Source organism: Scylla paramamosain, chromosome 12 (genome assembly GCF_035594125.1).
Source record: "Scylla paramamosain isolate STU-SP2022 chromosome 12, ASM3559412v1, whole genome shotgun sequence".
Lineage (NCBI taxonomy): Eukaryota > Metazoa > Arthropoda > Malacostraca > Decapoda > Portunidae > Scylla > Scylla paramamosain.
Window position 1 is genome coordinate 22,540,448 of NC_087162.1, and position 7,500 is coordinate 22,547,947.

At 47.4% G+C, this 7,500-nt stretch overlaps 1 long non-coding RNA gene across 1 annotated transcript in view; it reads left to right on the top strand.

Moving 5' to 3' along the window:
- The window catches only part of LOC135105447 (uncharacterized), a 61,101-nt gene that overhangs the window by 18,372 nt on the left and 35,229 nt on the right, over nt 1-7,500 (top strand). The window contains exon 3 of the long non-coding RNA XR_010270846.1: nt 4,348-4,483. This is a non-coding gene — a long non-coding RNA (uncharacterized LOC135105447). The remainder of the gene's footprint in view (nt 1-4,347; nt 4,484-7,500) is intronic.

Genomic DNA, 7,500 nt, shown 5'->3' on the forward strand with positions numbered 1-7,500 from the left:
TTTGTCTTGTCTTTCTTCACTTTTTTTTATTTACATAAGCATTCTATTGTCTTCCTTTCCCTTCCTTTCCCTTCCCTTCCCTTCCCTTCCCTTCCCTCGTTTTCTCTCCCACTTACTACCCAATACCAACCAACAAACACATCAGCTGAGTTCTTTCTTCCTTTGTGTTCCTTTGTGTTATGTCACGCCACTCTCCGTCCTCCCCCTCGCCTTCACGTCCCGCCCCGCCCCTCCCCTCCCATCCCTTCCCAGTACCCTCCCTTCATGATCAAAGCAGGTGTGTGTCAAATGCCAATTAGCGAAACCAAGGAAGAGGACAAGGAGGCAAGGAAGAGGAATAAGAGGAAAGGAAGGAGAGGAGGATAGAGAGAGGAAGAAGAGGGAGAGGAAAGGAAGTTAGGGTATAAGGAAATTTGATGATGGTAAGAGATGAAGGAGACAAGAAGGCGAGGGAGAGGAATAAGAGTAAAGGTAGGAGAGGAGAGAGAGAGAGAGAGAGAGAAGGAGGGGAAGTTAAATAAATGGGGAGAATATGTGTGGTTGTTAGCTAGTTGTGTGAACGAGTGAATGAGCGAGACTTGTGTGAGGCATGAATACGTGTATGAGTGAACGAGCTAGGCTTCAGTCATAAGTGTTAAGTGGAAGTGCGCGGCCTGGCGCCGGGAGATCACCTACCTCCAGCCTTCTGTTCACACCTTCTGTGAATAAACACCTGCACTGTTACCTGCGTTTCCTGTGCCCCTGCTGGTCAAGAGTCGAACATGGCGCAGTGAGTAGGATCAGGACAAGGCTGCAGTGGGTACGGCGCAGAATGGAAAAGCAGTTGGAGGCGCTGGCTGCCCTGCTAGCGCGACAGTCGGAGCAGAATCAGGCTCTGCTAGCGCGACAGTCGGAGCAGAGTCAGGCTCGCGAGGAGCGTTTAACCCAGCTGCTGGAGAGAGTGGGGACACAAGCTCCCAGTCGCACCACGGCGAGCAATGAAGGCGAAACCACAGCCCGCAGCACGTCTACCCAGGGCGCGAGGTTCCCGACGTCCGCCACCATCATTCCTCACTTAACGGCGTCAGCATCTTTACGTGAGTTCGACACGTGGCGCCATAAGTTTGAAGGATACGTAACCCTCGCCAGGATAGACTGTCTCTCCCTGGCTGAGCAGAGGGCGGCACTCGCTGCTGTCCTAGACGACGAGTGGACCCGTACACTTCGCTACGGGATAAGCTTACCGAGAGACGCGGAGTTAAGAACCATCCTCGATGCAATGTGTGAGTACCTGCGAAGCCAGCGCAACATCATCATGGATAGAAGAGACTTCTACTCCCGCGTGCAAGAAACGCAAGAAGGTTTTGACGACTTTTTATGTGCTGTAAAGGAAATCGCCAATTTCTGTGACTTTTGCGACCAGTGCATAAACCATCAGCTGCGTGACAGAATTGTCGTTGGGACACGAGACGAAGTGGCTCTGAAACGCATGCTGGAAAACAAGAAACTCACCCTTGAAAACGCCATAGATATTTGCAGAGCATCAGAGAGCGCTAACCAGTGTAGTGCAGTACTAAGGGGCGGCTCTCACTCTTCGAGCCATGGTGTGAACGCTGTCTCGAACTACAGGAAGGGCAGTTTCGGGGCTCAAGCCCCACGGGCTGTTATCGTTGTGGCAAAGATTGTCGCAGTGACAAAAGGGGATGCCAGGCAATAGATAAAGTGTGTCGTAACTGCGGGAAAAGAGGGCATTTTGCGAGTGTATGTCAGCAGACAGTGAGGAAACGACGAGGAGCTTCGAGGAGTTCCTCAACTGTCTCTCCTCATCGCGGTGCAGGCCCGAGGCGGGGAGCCAGTGCCAGTGTATACCAGCTCTTATCAGGCGTATACACAAAGACGGTGACGGCACGACCTGCGCCCCAGGTGCTCATTACCGCCACACATCCCGCTGGAAGAGACAAGATTACGTGGACTCCTGACTCTGGGGCCGAAACGACCGTTATTGGCCTCGACACGGCAACACTCCTTGGAATCCCGCCCTCCAGCTTGGCGCCCGCTGATGGTGATGGACTTTATGCTGCCGGTAATCACCCCCTCACCTGTGTAGGAACTTTCTCGTCGCACTTGCAACTGGGCGACAGGGAAGCTGAGACTGTTGTGAGCGTGGTGAAGGAGGTGAAGGGGGCGCTGCTTAGCTGGTACGATTCCATCGCTCTCGGAATCCTCCCCGAAGATTTTCCGGCTCAAATCCGACCGCTACGCAGGGAAGAACAGCACACCGGCAACAGCTCCATCAAGTACCCGACCGCCTCGCAGCCACCTCTATCTACGCCCACAGAAGTGATCAGCTGGCCTCATTCCTACGACCCAACGCCACAGCAGCGTGCGGGGCACGCTGCTGCTGTGATCAAGGCCTTTCCCAGCGTCTTCGAAGCAAAGGAAGGTTTACGTGCAATGGCTGGTGGATCCATGGCCATCGAGTTGACAGACGACGCTCGACCCTTCGCCGTAACAGCATCTCGTACAATCCCTTACAATTGGCGTGAAGAAATTAAGAGCCAGTTGGAAGAGCTGCTTAACAAGGGAATCATCGAGAGTGTGGACTACCCTACGGCATGGTGCCACCCCATCGTGCCTGTCCCAAAAAAGACATCTGGTGTAAGGCTGTGTGTTCGCCGACACGGGCGTGCCTGTTCTCCTGAGGACTGACGGTGGACCGCAGTTCACTTCTTCATCGGTACGGCGCTTCCTGGCTCGATGGGGGGTGGAGCATCGTGTATCTTCACCTCATTATCCACGCTCCAATGGTCACGCCGAGGCAGCGGTCAAGTCCGTGAAGAAGCTGATCCTCACGACCACACAGCAGGGACACCTGGACGAGGATGCGTTCGCTCGCGGGTTGCTGGAACTGCGCAACACTCCGAGGGCGGAAGGGCGATCACCAGCACAAGTCCTCTTCGGTCATCCTATGAGGTCCTGTGTCCCGGCTCATCATCGCTCATACGCTCAGCAGTGGCAGCGCGCTGCTGATGAGTGCGACGCCAAGGCAGAGCGACTGAGGAAGAAAGCGAAACTTCGCCACGACGCGTCCGCCCGTACTCTTCCTCTCCTGCACCTCGGTGGCCACGTCGACGTTCAAGATCACACGACAGGCCTCTGGGATCGCCTGGGTGTCATCGTGGCTGTTGGGCGAAGGAGAGACTACCTCATCAAGATGGGCAGCGGTCGCGTGATGTGGCGTAATAGAAGACACCTACGCCCACACAGACCTCTTGCTCCCCTTCCTGTCGAGCAGCACACCGCTCATGGCGGTGCAGCGCTTCAGCATCAGGGTCACGAGGAACACCACCATCCCGGCAGCCCGGAGCATCAGGGTAACGGGGTACACCGTGGCCGAGAGCAACCAGAGCGTCGAAGCAGCCGACAGCGTAGGGAGCCGAGACGACTGCAGGTGCGGTGGCACCGTAGCACCTACGATTAGTCGTACGTGTTCATTGTACGCTGTGTTTGTTTTGTGTATATGTACCGTGTTTTCTGTACTTCAATCATTGTAACTTTGTTTCATGTGTTACGGTAGCCATAACAAAGATAAGGAATCTTCCTTATGTCTCGGGGGAGGTGTGTGGTTGTTAGCTAGTTGTGTGAACGAGTGAATGAGCGAGACTTGTGTGAGGCATGAATACGTGTATGAGTGAACGAGCTAGGCTTCAGTCATAAGTGTTAAGTGGAAGTGCGCGGCCTGGCGCCGGGAGATCACCTACCTCCAGCCTTCTGTTCACACCTTCTGTGAATAAACACCTGCACTGTTACCTGCGTTTCCTGTGCCCCTGCTGGTCAAGAGTCGAACAGAATAGAAAATGACGATATAGAAAATTAAAACGAGGTTAGGATGGAAGGAAGGAATAAGAGGAGAAGGAGGAAAAGGGGAATAGAAGGAAGGAAAAGAAAGGAAGGAAAAGGAGAGAAACTGGTTAAAGATAGTGAAGAGAGAGAGAGAGAGAGAGAGAGAGAGAGAGAGAGAGAGAGAGAGAGAGAGAGAGAGAGAGAGAGAGAGAGAGAGAGAATTTAGTTTGATTTAATTTTTAATATACTTGCAATTTATTTATTTGTTTGTTTATTTATTCATTTATTCATTTATTCAATATTTTTTAGTCGTGAAATTATATGGTTGTCACTTATTCACGTTGGAAGTCATTTAATCTCTCTCTCTCTCTCTCTCTCTCTCTCTCTCTCTCTCTCTCTCTCTCTCTCTCTCTCTCTCTCTCTCTCTCTCTCAGAAGTGGTCACTGTACTGCATTCATCATCTTGTATATTTATTCACTCACCCTTTCACTGCAGTCTACATTAATCTGTCTTTCCTACCACCAGAATCACCGTCACTGCGTACCACCACCATCACCACCACCACCACCACCATCCACCATCCACCACCACCACCACCATCACGGCCTGGCATGCGATCGCGCCCTCCATCACTGTCGCCGCGGCCGTGAGAGAGAGGAAGGTGAGTGCATGCCTCTTCCTTGCCCTGCGTTGTGGTCGCCAGGAATGTGGGTCTTGCCTTCGTGGGTGTGTTTTCCCTGCGGGGTTGGAAGTGTTTGCTGTGTGTTGGCTTTACTGCTTGTGGGAGAGTTGCATTTGTCCTTTATCGTGAATGTCGCTGCTTTCACTGTTTTTTTATTTGTTTTATTTATTTTTCTTATTTGGAGACATACACGCTTATTGTTTTCATTATTGTGTCGTTTTTTATTATTTATTTATTTATTTATTTGTTTATTTTTTTATTAGGAAACACAAGGTAAGGTTAGGAGAGAAATATTTGTATGGTTTCTTCATCAGTCGTAACTACAGAACGGAATGGTCATTATACCTCTAGTTCACACAGATATCACACAATGCAGGTCTTCAGAAGTGGAATAAATGAAGGCGGCTGTTTTTACTGTTTTCGTCAATGGGAAACAGACACAGTTATTGTTTTTTATCATGTGGGGAACAGCTATCGTTTTTGTCTGTCATTAGGAAGCACCAGAATTTACATTAGTAGTGTGGTAAGTTTAGATAGGATTTTAGTTTTTTGGAGTTTAAGATAATTCAGGAGTTTAGGATAAGTGTGCGGTTTCTTAATCAGTCGTAAGTACAGAACAGAATAATTAATATGCTACTTTACACAGATATGAAAATGCAGGTCATGGGAAATTAAGTAAATGAAGGCGATTAATGCTTTATTTGGCCTACGGAATTAAGAATAAGTTTTTTTTTTTTTGCCTCCTTGGCCGTAAGTAGAAATCACAATTGTACTCGACAAAAATATCACACTTGAGGCCTTCAGAAATTAGTTAAAAGATGGTTATTAATGATTTATTTGGCTCTGGCAGTTAAAATATTAGAACAGTTTTTTGTGGATTCTGAATCACTCGAAAGCAGAGATCCTAATTATTGTAATATACCGAATTAAGGCACTGCAGTTGCAAGTTGCTATTTTCAAAGCGTCTCCGCGTATTTTCTCGAGAACACGACTAATAATCTCAAAGGTTTCGAAAACGTTATGAGAGAACAAAATGCTAAAGAATACGTGTTTCAGTCTACTGGATTCAAGGGGCCGATTAATTATTTCTCCAGTCTTATGAACGAAGGCTGAGAGTATTCCCGATTAAACAGATAAAAAAAAAAATATATATATATATATATATATATATATATATATATATATATATATATATATATATATATATATATATATATATATATATATATATATATATGCTAAAACAAAACGGGGAAGCTTTTCTGGGTTGGAAGAGGAAGAAGGGAAAGAAATGACGAACTCCCAACATACCATCTCTCTCTCTCTCTCTCTCTCTCTCTCTCTCTCTCTCTCTCTCTCTCTCTCTCTCTCTCTCTCTCTCTCTCTCTCTCTCTCTCTCTCTCTCTCTCTCTCTCCTATATAATGCCTGTCGATATTTCCAGCAAACTTTCACTATCTATTAATATACCTAACTTTATCCACGCATCACATTTACCTGGTGGTGGAGAGAGAGAGAGAGAGAGAGAGAGAGAGAGAGAGAGAGAGAGAGAGAGAGAGAGAGAGAGAGAGAGAGAGAGAGAGAGAGAGAGAGAGAACGAAAAATGGCATTGTTATTTTCTTTATATTTGTTGTCATTCGTCTTGTACACCTTCCAGCTTAATTATCATGCATACTTTCTCCTCCTCCTCCTCCTCCTCCTCCTCCTCCTCCTCCTCCTTCTGTTTTGATCACCGTTCTTTGTTTTTGTTTCCCATTCTCCATTTATTTCTATTTCTACATACTTCCTTGTGTGGTTTCCATTTTCGTCCTCTTCTCCTCTTCCTCTTCCTCCTCGTCTTTCTATTTTGATCATATTCTTTGTTTTTGTCCCTTTTCCTCATCCTCTTATTTTTCCTCTTCCAGGCTTCCTATTCTAGTCCTCCTCCTCCTCCTGGTGGTGGTGGTGGTGGTGGTGGTGCAGCGCCTCCTCCAATTAGTACCGCCCTCACAGCTATCACTCCCATCTCATCAATAGATATGCCCAAGGATGCTTCAATCTCTCCTTACCATTAGTGGGTGTTCCTTCTCCACTTCCTTCTTTGTCCTCTTCCCCCTCTCCTTCTTCCCCCCCTCTCTCTCTCTCTCTCTCTCTCTCTCTTATTATTTATTCATTTTTTTTTTACTCGTGTTCATCCGAAAGATTATTGTTGCATTATTAATTCTACGTAAGCGTGATTATTCATGTTTTATGTATTAAAGAAAAGTTGTACATTTCTCCCCCACCCCCCCAGAATCCATGAAAGAATTGGTGTTTTTGATGAATTTATTGTGAATTGTCTGATTGTTATTTCATGATTGTTATTATTTATTGTGTATGTGATTACGTCCGATCCCTGCTCTCTCTCTCTCTCTCTCTCTCTCTCTCTCTCTCTCTCTCTCGTGAAACTTCATCGTTAACCATTTCCCTGCTTATTGTCCCGAAATCGGCTACACCATTACTGCACACACACACACACACACACACACACACACACACACACACACACACACACACACACACACACACACACACACACACACACACACACACACACACACACACACACACACACACACACACACAGGCAAAGCAGCGCACTGAATCCCGTCACATAAAGCAACTCTAATCACAGGAGCAAGTGTGTGTGTGTGTGTGTGTATGGCTTCCCACAAGGTGTCAGGAGTGTAAGGTGTCGCGGGAGGGTTGGGGGGAGGAGGCGAGGCGAGGGGAGTAAGGGCGGCCGTGTATTGTTCCTGATTATTGTTGGTGTAGTTCGTATGTGTGTGTGTGTGTGTGTGTGTGTGTGTGTGTGTGTGTGTGTGTTATTTATAGAGGAATGCTCAATGATGAAAATGAAAAAAATGGTAATGTATGTGTGAGATATTTGATTGGTCTATGTATACTCTCTCTCTCTCTCTCTCTCTCTCTCTCTCTCTCTCTCTCTCTCTCTCTCTCTCTCTCTCTCTCTCTCTCTGCA